We start from the raw sequence: 12573 nt of genomic DNA on the forward strand, positions 1-12573 counted from the left end.
TAATATAACGCATCATGTTTGTATTTTTTCGTGTCTTGTACAGATTTGGGAGGGAGGAGTGCCCACCCCCACTTCAAGCCAAGCCTGCCATTGTTGGCCTCCAGGTCTGGTCCATCTCCAAAGCCTCAACACTCCAATTCTTTCTCTAAGAAAAGCTCTAAACCTTTTCTTCTCTTCCTCCCAAGCCCTCTCCTAGTGGGCGGACAGGATCCTCCACCTCAACAAATCTAGTAATGTGATCTGCTTCAATCACGGTCTTTGCCCTGCCAAGTCTGGCTACGATGTCTATGTTGTCGCCGACGGCCTTTGTCCTCCCTCCCATAATCCACCGTCGACACCTAGCTATCTTGTTACGCCTCCAATTCCAAAATCATAATTTGAGAGCATAACAACCGTCATATACTCATAAAAAATGGCCCTATAAGGGGCGTTTAGTAACCCAACAGGATTACTATGGTGATCTAAGATCTCCGGTGATCCGAATGCTGAAGTGATTTGATCCCTAGTAATCTAAGATCAATATGTTTGGTAGGCCATCGTCCAGCGAAGAAAGATAGGCAAGCTCGGGAGGGAGGCTAGCGAGAGCCCACCCCACCGTGGGGAGCACAGAAAGGGCCTCCAACCGAGGATCAACAACGCTACGGCCATGGATCCACCGGTAAATGGCCGTTCCCTCCTCCTCTTCTTTTTCTACTTTTTTTTGTTCTTCTTTTCTTCTTCCTCTTCTCTCTTCTTCTTTCCCTCTTCTCCTTTTTCTTCTTTTTTTTTTCTTCTTCTCCTTTTTCTTCTTTTTTTTCATTCTTTTCCTTTCATGATTCATCAAATCTCCCCTCTTTTTCCGCAAAGCAAGGGAAAGATCTTCCTGTCGAATCGCTCGGAGGAGCCCGGCCGAGGCCGATGATGCCCACGACCAGTCAGCAACGCCCGCAGGACGGCTGCGGCAAAAAAAAACATTTTTTTTCGTGCCCACAGCTTTGAATGATAGTTTGGTCAACATCAGATCACCATGCTCTGATGATGTTGGAAACCCATCCTCAAGGACGGGTATTCAATCACCAGACTCAACGATGATTTGAAAAGTGAGGTGATTCGATATTACCGCCACAAAGGATTACTAAGATATAACCAAACACGATAATTTTATCACCTTCATCCGGATCACCCTTCATTCTGAAGTTATCACCCCATACCAAACGCCCCCATAAAGATGCAAAACTTTCCTCTTATCAGTAAATTATCTAGAAATCATATAAACAACTAGACTATCAAACAAAATATCATATATATTCATACAAACCACCAAAAGTTACAAATAAGGTTCTTCTTCCGAATTTACAACTCAAAACTTATAATATTTAAGTTATTTATACATAAGCCTCAAGCAGACAATTAACATACACACTGATTAAAACTAAGCTTAGTTTAACTACAGAGCCGATTTTGCCTCTATTTGCTCTCCCCAAAAGTTGAAACCAGCAAATTCCTTTGCTCCTGGATCTGAAAAAAAAAAAGAGCCTTACAACTCAGCAAGAGACAAATCTACTTTATAAAAATGAATCAAGCCAGTATTAAATATTTATCTCAATTAAATTATAAAAATAAAGAATGTATTTTTTCTGCTTGGAAAGAAGACAGCTACAACGGAATCAATCATCTGGATGAAAGACATTAACATATTGTATTATCTCAAGGACCTCTGGGTGGTTCTTTTTTTGGGGTGGGGCTCATTCTGAGAAATCTTCATGGATAAGTACGAGATTTGTCTACAAGGGTTCCGCCTGAAACCTTTTTGGTTAAAAGTGCAAGTCTATTTTCCAGCTCTTTTCTTTCAACAATGAGGGTAATTATGGAATTTCTCTGCAGCTAGCTTATATTGCTCTTTTTGTCTTGAAACCAATACTTATTAATCAGATGTAGCAATAAGATATAAAAGAAAGGCATAAAGAACATACCAAATCATATAGCAGCTTCAAGGCTACAGCAACCTCTTCGGCTTGTTTACAGTAGCTAGATTAAAATCTTGATGCTGTCTGAAAAATTCACTGCAGAATAAAATGCACAAAAAGGATAACATTCTCTGCCTTGCTCTACTTCTGCTTGCTTTAATCATTTCTTCATGGTCTACAGATGGGACAAAACATACTCCTACAAAGAAATTATTTGAGGCCAAGAATAATATTACCAACTTTATTGAGGAATAAAATCATTATCTGTTGAGAGATGGTTATCCTTGCAACAACCGCTGCAACTGTCGAAGCATGCATCAGAACTTTCCATAAGGTGAATTATGCTATTCCTCTATTGTATCACCCGATAAAGCAAAATCAAAAGAGAAATTTAAAAATTACAAATAAAAAGTTAATTTCTGCTCCATAGTACAAGGTATGTTAAACAAAGTTGCTCGTTTTATCAGATAATTTAAATGCTTATCAGTGAATTGTTCTTGACTTCCTCTTATTCAAGATGACAGCAAGATATCATAAATTTCAGAATGAAACAACTGATGCCAATGATTTTCATTGATGCATCTCTAATAGGATAAAAGAAACATAATATGAAGTCCAAGACATTTCACAATGCTCTTTAACTTGATAATAATGCATGACCATCTCTCGGCAGCCTACTAACAAAATCTCCTTGTTGATTTAAGTTCTTTCGATAAGCAATGAAATATGCTGAAAGACAATCAATCTGGAATCAGTAGTATACCATGTACAAAGTTAACAGTCATATGGAAAATGCTGATATAATGTTACTATAGCTTCAAGGCAAGAAATCCAATATAAGACATGAAAATGATGCACGCTATATTACCTAGACACTCCCGTTCAGCTCCAAGAATCCATTTCAAATGCTAGGATACTTACCATTTTTTTTAATTGCAGCTTTTAAAAATTGGCAGTGAGTTTGACCCAGTGCAATATGTTAAAAGTGAGCTTTTGTCCTTTTCCAAGAATGTAGATGTTAAAATAATTGTGCAAAACAACTATTTTAAATTCTCTGGCTAAATAGGAAGTTCGGGTGATAAACATGATTATAGAAGACTTTAGCAAATAATATGCTGCTAATCTTTTGTACTATTTAACTATATATTTTTAGTTTATTTTTTTTTTTTACATACCCCCACATCTCCTTTTTAACCTTTTTGTCAAGTCAAATACCTAGAAATGCATTCAAGTCCAACTCTCATGTCCATGTCCATGCAACAATGAATATAGACAGTATGGATAAAATGATGAAAAAGGTTCAGTCTTTTACATCTATAAGCATTTTTTAACAAGTTATTTATGTTTATATGCTTGCTTCATATCGATAATTCTAATATTTTTGTTTTCAGCTCCTGCCATGTCAACCTTCTGGACATGACAAAATCCAATTCCCACGTTCATCTCCTTGCAAAACTATTGCTGGATTGCAAGGATCAACAAAAAAAAGAAAGAAATGCATGCTTGACTTCTTGTTATTTACAAGCACATGCATCTTTCTTTGTATGCATGCATATAGAGGCCATTTGTTTCAATTGAAGTGAATGCCTAGACTAAAGTCCATCCAAAAGTGACCACTTCCAAAATGTTTGTTTTGTAATCAGATGGGTCAAGCAGCAAGCTAGCTCATCATTAGTTTTAAATCTGGATGATTTGTCGGACAATAACTAGTATGTGATAAAACAGAAGAAAATAATTGATTTTAATTGTTAAGTAGTTATATCAGGTTGATTAATGGTAAATAACAACATACAGGAAAAGAACCATAAGGAAATTTACAGGTGAACTTTTCAAAATAAATTGAACAAAGAAGGAAGTCAAGCATTCAAGATTATAAAAGTAAAACAAAACTTTAACATTTAAATAATGAACAAGACAGGAATTTTACATGTATCAAGTGACAGATAAAAAAAATAGATACACCTTTACTTCCACATCTAAACCATTTATTACTACTCATATGGTAACTACCCAACAAGTAGTCCAGTGAATGATGTGGAAGTTACAATAACTCATCATTAAAACTGTTTGGTTAACTAGAAGGCACAGTTAAATACTTTCCTTCACAAACATTAGTAAAACTATTGAAAGGTTAATCTAATATTCATCAACGTCATGAAAATATTTATTGGTAATCAGTCTCCACGGTTCCTTTATCTCTTCATGCTTGCTAATACTGGTGCCCTTATTTAAACTTGAAGCATCACGAATACGTTCTTGCCAGATAAAGCGTCAAGATGTAATCTTGAGATCAGGTTTGTTATAGTGCTCAAAAATTCAGATATGAGGATTGCCTTATGTATTAGCTTTACTTTCCTTTTATAGTAATTTTTACGTACTTGGAGTTATGTTGCATTTTAAGTATTTAAGTGAATAATATGTACTGTATAAAAATTTTGTACACCAACATGGCCATACATATAAATGCATGGTTTAGGATGCAAGATTTGTTCAGATAGGTCAAAAATGTTTTTTGAATGCACAAAACATGTTCATGAATTATTATTATAAGGCATCCAAAATATGGAAAGGGACAAGAATTTCCCCAATGTACATGTAGGCACACCCAAGCATCCCTCACATCCTCCCTTCCTCCTTTTCTTCTTGTTGAATGTAATGGCAATGGTGCCAAATATCCAATTCCATTGTAAATCCCAAATAACTCATATATTTGTATATGATCAGAGTTAGGAATGTCCAATAGGAAAAGAAAAGGAACAACTATTATAAGTATAATTGTACTGGTTTTACTTTTATGTAATTGCACTAGATTTACATAAACTGCCATCTATATTTGGGATAAGGAGATGAAAGGAAAATCTACATTGTGGAGATAAGCCCATGGGTGGTCTGCATACCAGCAAAGTCAGTCTGGAGATCACTAGCTCTATAACAGGCCCTAATAGATCTAGAGCATTGATCCTTATTATTTTTCACTCCAGTGTATACATGTTTATGCAAATCGCTAGCATTGAATGCAAAAAATGTTTTTGGTTGATATTACTGATGGGCCTTCCAAAAAAGGTGTTCAAGCATCGAATCTAAGATGCTTGTTATTGGATAAACATTCACTAATATGTCTGTATCCTTCTAAGAAGATTCTGAGATTTGTTTAGTTCTGAGAATCATGCTGAATTTAAGGGATCAAATGAAACGTAAAACAGAACAGTTCTAAAAAAGCACAGATATTTGCCATTGAGACACATTTGCTGATGTCTAAGGGAAAAAAATGTCATGGGTATGGCAATAATAGGTATATATGAAACAGCATGTTAAATCTAACAATATGAATGCTAAACCACAAGAAAAAACAATTATGATATTCATATGGCAATGAAGAATTGGTCGAATCAGTGAAGGCCTAAAAAAGTGCAGAGACTGCTTGCTTGTGGATCAAGTAGGGAAACACCTTTTCCAATTTTCATCCCTTCTCTACCTTCTAATATTTCCAGTCCCTGACATGCATAATTCTACAAATACTGTCATCTTTTCATTTAGTTCTTTCTTTAAGTTTGGGAAGCAAGAAAAATGCTTCTGCCAATAGTGAGAGGGTATTTATCAAGTAATATAAATAATACAAGCATAATCCAGCAATATAAATAATACAAGACCCATAAATTTGGTTACAGTTTTGACAATTTCAGATTAAGTAAAAATAAGAGGAAGATAAAATAAGCCAAAAAGATATAACATAAGATTTGGACCATTTTATCTTCTTTAAGATCTATAAACTTCCAATTTTGGCATTTTCAAACTGATATCCTGAAACCATGAAAATTTATATAATCTTTTTAAAACCAATAACAAAAGCTAAAGAATTATATTACATGTATTTTTCAGTGATACTCAAATTATTGACCACTTAAGCTCAGATATACGCATGCAGAAGAAAATGCACTAACGTAAAACAGCATATGAATATGAACTTGACACACGCATATACAGAAGAAAAGATACTAACGTAAAACAGGATATGGATACGAACTTGATACACAAAGACATGGATGAAAACATGCTAGCATAAAACAGAATATGAATATGAAATTGATGTAAGAACTACCATCATACTAGGTATCAAGAACCATATAGAACGCATAAAATATAACATATGAAAAAAAAAACTTCAATTAGATAAACTTCATATAGATGCTAATATAATTTCAGTTGATAGCCAACAAATCAGAGAGCAGAAGACAAATAGTTATTATAAGGCTTGATGGTTATGGTTTCTATTATCTAGCAAATCAGATATTAAATTTTGTGAATCCACCATCAACAAGCTCAATGTACCACAAAAACATCTTTTCAACTCTTCCACATTAAAAAAATATCAAAATACCAAAAAAATCTCTTACATTAAAGAAAATGTCTCTTTTCTTGAATTTATTAGACATAAAGCCCCAAATGCTTCCAATATTCTAAACTACAAAAGTACATATTTAGTTATAAGAAATTGCTTTCCAGATGTTAGATTTAGCCCCCGATTGGGGGAGCTTTTGGAGGGCCAAAAAGCACTTTCTGGCCCTCCAAAAGTACTTTTGGATGAAAAAGAGTGTTTGGTAAAAATTTCAGAAAACTGTTTCAGCTTTCCCAAAAAGCTCCAATTTGAAGTTTTCCTAAAAAATTGTTTTGAGTTTTGTCGGAAAGCTATTTTTTTGACCAAAATACCCCTCATTTAAAAGTCCTTTTTTTCTCCCAAAACTCTCATCCCACCGCCTCTTCCTCTCTCACCCATCCCCCCTCCCTCTCTATCTTCTTCTTTCTCTCAACGCCGCTGCCCCTATTTCTTCTTCTTCTTTTTTTTTTAATGTTTTGGGAGGCAACCCGGGCCTACCCACGGTGGGAACCACCACGCCGGCCACCACCCGTGGCCGGCGACCCCTTCGCAGGCCGTCGCAAAGATACCGTGGCGCGCGGCCGGCCCGTGGAGCGGCCAGGCTCGGCCGTGGGGTGGCCGGGCCTCCGCTAGCCGCGGGACCGTGGCGTTCTAGCCGTAGGACCGGGGAAGCGAGCCACAGCGAAGCCCCCATGGCAGCCGGTCATGGGGCTTCGCTACGCCGTGGCCAGCTGCAGCCACGGCCTGACCCCCTCCAGCGGCCGCCGCGAGCGGGCCCCCGTCCGGTGCCGCCAGCCTCGCGGGAGAATAAGAAAGGAGAAGGGGAGAGAGGAAGGAAGGAGAAGAAGAGAAGAAAAAAGAAAAGAAAAAGAAAAAAAAAAAGAAGAAAAGGAAAGAAAAAGAAGAAAAGGAAAGAAAAGAAAAGAGAAGGAAAAAAAAGAAAAGGAAAGAAAAAGAAAAGAAAAGAAAAGAAAATAAATAAATAAATGCAAAAATAAATATGTATATAAATAAATGAATAAATAAATAAATAAGATAATAAATAAATGTATTTTAATGAAATAAAATAATAAATAAATAACTAAATAAAATAAATAAATAAATAAATAAATAAAAAGAAAAATAATAAGTGAGTGGTAAATAATCTGATCTAAATAAATAAATAAAAATAAATATTAGTAATTATTTAACTAATTTTATCATCTAGCTAGAAATTTGTTAGAGAGATAAATGGTCATCGGAAGGGTGAAAAATTAATTTACACTAATAATTATAATATTTTATACATTTATTATTATATTATACTATAAATATAATATTATATTGCATTATATCATAATACATTGATATGTTATGTTAAATAATTTAATCTTATATTAAATTATCCTATAGTATACAATGTTTAGTACTATGTTATAATAATATTATATTATATTACATTAAATATTTTTGTATTAATATATATTATATTTTATTATGCTCTGTTGTATAATACTAGTAATATCCTTTATGGTCATTTTGTCACACAAAAGTACTTTCTCAGTTTGTTTACCAAATAAATGTTAAAGTGCCACAGCACTTTAGAAATATAGTTACCAAATAGCAAACAGCTTTTTATAAAAACTCTACTTCAGAAAGCTCTACTTCAAAAAGTTCTACCACCAACAGCTCCCCCAAACAGGGCCTTAATCATGTGCACGTACCCCTCTTGATAAGTCAGAGAGGGAGATAAAAAAAATTGAGCTTCTTAAGCCAAATATGCTTAAGGAAATGAAGAAACATCCCTAAAATGGCACTAAATATCAATTATAAGGCAAATATAGTATCCATAGTAAATTTTCATCAGTTTCTTCCAAAATTGATTGAAGCCACCACAATAAACCGGATCTAGTTATATTCAACCAAAATTGATGGAATCCAGATCTGAGGGTTACTTCTGGTTTGTTCCAGCGACGAATAAAGCAGTTAAACTTCAAAAGCCATACAAGAAAATGTTAAATGGGAATGATGAGCATTCATGCTTCCTATCATGTGCAACTTATGTGCCCAACATTGTCTAACCCAGTCTCAGGCACATGCTTGCGATGACCAACAAAAAATCTCCTATCTCTTGACAAATGCACCTCCTTGGTTCATCTTTTACAGTCTTTGGAATACAATAATGATGAAGTGCATGACCAAAACTATGTGTTTGTACCAAGTCATAAAAATAAGAAAAACAAAATCTATAATCAGTTGAAGATCAGAACCACAAATATTAATCTCACATATTTATCAGCAATGTCTAATACTACTAAGAGGCAGATTCCACTGATTTGTAAGTAGCCTCATGATTTATGTTTGTAGAAATGTAAAATGTTCAGTTCAGTAGTCTAATGGAATCTATATTGAATAGTTGATTATATATTGTCATGAAAGAAAAATCTCTAATTTACAAACAGCCTCATGACATGTTTGAGCCAGTCCACTTTTCTTTAAGTCGCTAGAACAAAATCCCCACTGATGTATAAAGCCCTTATGAATTGTGTGATGACAAATGATCATAATGGTTCCATAATAGCATGAGAAAAGCTTATGTTGTATTTTGGTATTTATGGCCAACTTGGGGATGGACATAAGAAGGCCATGGTACCAAATTACCATGCAGTCTAGCATCTGGCCTCAGATTTAAGTTATTTAATGATTGGGGCTTATAGACCAAAAATTTAGCTCACAGCTTTGGTTTTGATGGTCAGTTAATTTTGCCCCTGCCCCACATATAAATGCGTATAAAACAAGGCAACCGAGTAAATAACACATGCAGAAGTGTGCATCAATTAGGCACAAGTATGTCAACGAAAATGTTATACATGACCACTCTATTAACCCATCTAGTCACCATTTCACATTGCAGCTCATGACGCATCCCAACTCAGTGACTCATGCCCACCCCCATAAATTGCACCAACCCGCTCCTACCACATTGACCAGTGAATAGAGCACTAGAGACAGTTTATAAAAACATGGCTGGATCATAAGCAATATATGGCAATCAAACATAGGGCCCCAGAAATCAATTCTTCGTTACAATCTCATTCTATACCTATCAATTCCTATATTAGCTTTAGCTTATACTAGAAACCATGCCAAATAGATTAATTAAAAGAGAGTAATGACCTTACCAACTTATGAAGATGGTTTCACCAAGCCATCGACACATTGAAGGAAAATATGTGCCATTAGAAGGTACCCATAGAAAATAATGTACTGGCAAAGGCTTGGCTCAATGATCACCAAACCCACAACAATCTCTCAGAGATCATCTAGTGATCCTTACAGTTTTAACTTACCTGCTGTGATGTGGCAGCACAAATATGGTCACAGTAGTAGTTATTCAACATTAAACCATCAAAAGGCAGGATGTGTAGTCCAGCGAAGAGGGGAAAGGGTGGGGAGGAGGGGGTACGTTGTTTTAGACAAAAGTTTTCAAAAAGGAGACAAGGGATGTGGATGCGTTGCTTGCAAAATAGGGGAAAAGTTGAATCTGAATTTTTTTTCCAAAACCATGTGTAATATGTATTTTGAACAATTAGACAACATTCAAACAACATCTTAGAAATAATATTCCTTCATGGTTTATACTACAGAATTCCATTGACCTGCATGGTTCCTATAAAATACCATAGGAACTAGGCTTGTCCAAGCATATTGCCCTCAATACATATTTCTTCATGGCCGACGCCTTCCAAGTTCGCACCCTACAACCATGCTTGCAGTTCTTCATGCAAGGCCTTTGAATCTTTCATGGAAACTAATAGGGGTTTTTTTAAGGTTATGTAATTTGGCCAGTTTACATGGGAAATCAAATTTAACTGAAACCTAGCTGAAATAGTTCATGTTCTAAATATTCTAAACGTTTAGGTTAGATTTGTAGTTGGACCTTGCTTTGTTGGGGACATTTTTATGATGTTTATATTTGTAACATTTCCTGAGTTGAATTTTAACATATCTTTGGTTAAATTAAGGTTAAAAAACTTAAAATTTTCATTCTTAGGAATGCATAAAAACTTAACTATTATGAACTGATACTAGTTTTGTAATGCATCTAACTGAAATTTGTTGGAGGCATACATCATTTTACTATAACAATAAAGCAACAACGACATTAGAAAAATTGAGTCCTTGCTGTATTTTGTTATATTGGAAATACAATAATGAAAGTCAATTATGCAACATTTGAACAAGAAGGTCAGATACAACTGGAAAAGATTCCATTTGGAAGACTCGCATATGTAAGTACATAGCAAGTTAATGAGCTTAGTACATGTTTAGATATTTTTTTGACTCATTTGATGCTCTTCTCCGAAGCTTTTGCTGAGTGAAACCTCTGAATACACTCACCAGCCTACAGCTCCAAAGAACAACAGTAGGGCTTCTTCCATAGAAAAGATCTTGAAGGTTCTGTCTTCTTGGGAAGAGCCAAGAGGAACAGACCAATTCTGCACAGATTAAACGAAGACACCAATGTCTAAGTTTTAGTGAGATTAACGAAAGCAAATATCATGTTTTGAGTTAAATAACAATCTCTTCCGCTTACCATCCAATCCCATGTCCAAGAGCCCTACAGACAAATAGGCAACCATCACATGTCCTAGAGCCTAACGGTCAACGAGGCTCTACTGGGATCAGACTCTCAGCCTCAAAATTCCAAGAACTACCACCGAGATCAGGGGGTTCATCAAAAAATCAACATTAATACCTAAAATTCTGCCTCATATGTGCATGTTTTTTTTTGGGTTATGGATCTCTTTGAATTCATCTGCAAACAAATAATCAACAAAAAGAATTAGAGCTAAGGATTAGAGCCAAGGCTTCAATCTTTTCTCATGCTACAAGATTTTGAAACATCAAGACGTGGAAGAAACCACCACATATTTCATCATAATAAATGAAATAAAACAGAAAAACAAGAAGAAAAAAAGGAGAAAAGAAAAAATATTAAAAAAAAAAAAGAAAATGTAAGTGTTCCCGGTAACCCAAGCCACAGGCGTAAATCTAGAAAAAAAAAAAAGATCTGTGTGCGAAAAGAGCGGGATCTCATAAAAGAAAAAATCCATAGAATTTGAAAGCTTATTCAGCTAGCAGCAGATCTGTAGTCTGTAGATTGCTTTGACGCACGGAGAGAGCTTACCACCCGTTGTTGGAGGGGAGCGGAGGCTGGGAGGCGGCGGGCTGCGGCGGAGAGGAAGGGCTCGCGAGGCTTTCGGTGTCTTTGGGCGCCTTCCATCGGGAGAAACCGGCTGGTTTTTTCTAGGGTTGTAAATGGATCCGAGACCCGAAAAGTCATTAGATTAATACAAGACCAATACAAGACCTGGGTCAGGCTGGGAAATCGGATACCCGTTTACCCTCAATCGGACTAGACCTTATCCTGGCTCGACCAGTTTGACTCGGACCACATCTCTGGTTGGGTCAGGTGCTATTACGAGTCTACTTCTGGATACGTTAGGATTCGCTCCAAATAATTGGGCAACTTTGGGATATGAGAGATAAAATATGTGGATTAGATAAAAAGTGTCAACGATTTTATTTTCAAATTTTAAAAAGAGTCCGATAGGTTTGAGACGTAGATGAGAGGTGGATAGAGATTGAAAAAAAAAAAGAATTCAACTAATTTGAATCTTTTTTTTTGAAGAGACATTATAAATTATCAATAGAGATAAAGGAATAAAAAGAGGCATACATAGATAATATATCTAGGTTCTTCGTCATGATAAGAGAAACTAAAAATATTCTACTCACACAATTTGATAGATTAAAATATCATATTCCTCTATCATTTAATAATATATATGTGTGTGTGTATATATATATATATATTAATTCCTCGAGTATAGAAGCTCTTAAAATATAGATTCTTATATTATTGCTTTGTAATTATAGCCATATGATAAATCATTCTTTCACTTTACCAGGTTTTTGCATTTTTAGCAAAAATAGAATTAAAATACACCTTTAGTTTGGTGTAGCACGCAACAATATCATCCCTACCCTCCATCTAAAGTGCATAAAAGGTCTATGCTCGATCTCAAGGCATCAAATAGGTAATCAATATGGACTTGAAATCAATTATAACACTTATAGTACGCATTCATAAGCTTCCACGACAGGATATAATATCATTTTGTAAAACCTGATGTTTTATCATGATCTTTTGACCTTAAGATCGATCTTTTTAGCATCCAAAGGCAACAAAGTTACCTGATACCACAT

General features: G+C 35.3%; 1 long non-coding RNA gene across 1 annotated transcript; it reads right to left on the reverse strand.

Annotated features, from left to right (window-relative positions):
• Positions 1-1245: 1245 nt before the first annotated feature.
• LOC108511408 (uncharacterized) lies at positions 1246-11622 on the reverse strand. Its single transcript, XR_015977177.2, has 4 exons — positions 11492-11622; positions 10898-11119; positions 1953-10799; positions 1246-1497 (listed from the first exon to the last, which is right to left on the reverse strand). It is a non-coding gene; the product is annotated as an uncharacterized LOC108511408 (long non-coding RNA).
• Positions 11623-12573: the final 951 nt, after the last annotated feature.

Source organism: Phoenix dactylifera, chromosome 4 (genome assembly GCF_051530095.1).
Source record: "Phoenix dactylifera cultivar Ajwa chromosome 4, Ajwa_hap1_PhDact_Kaust_v1.1, whole genome shotgun sequence".
In the NCBI taxonomy this organism is placed as follows: domain Eukaryota; kingdom Viridiplantae; phylum Streptophyta; class Magnoliopsida; order Arecales; family Arecaceae; genus Phoenix; species Phoenix dactylifera.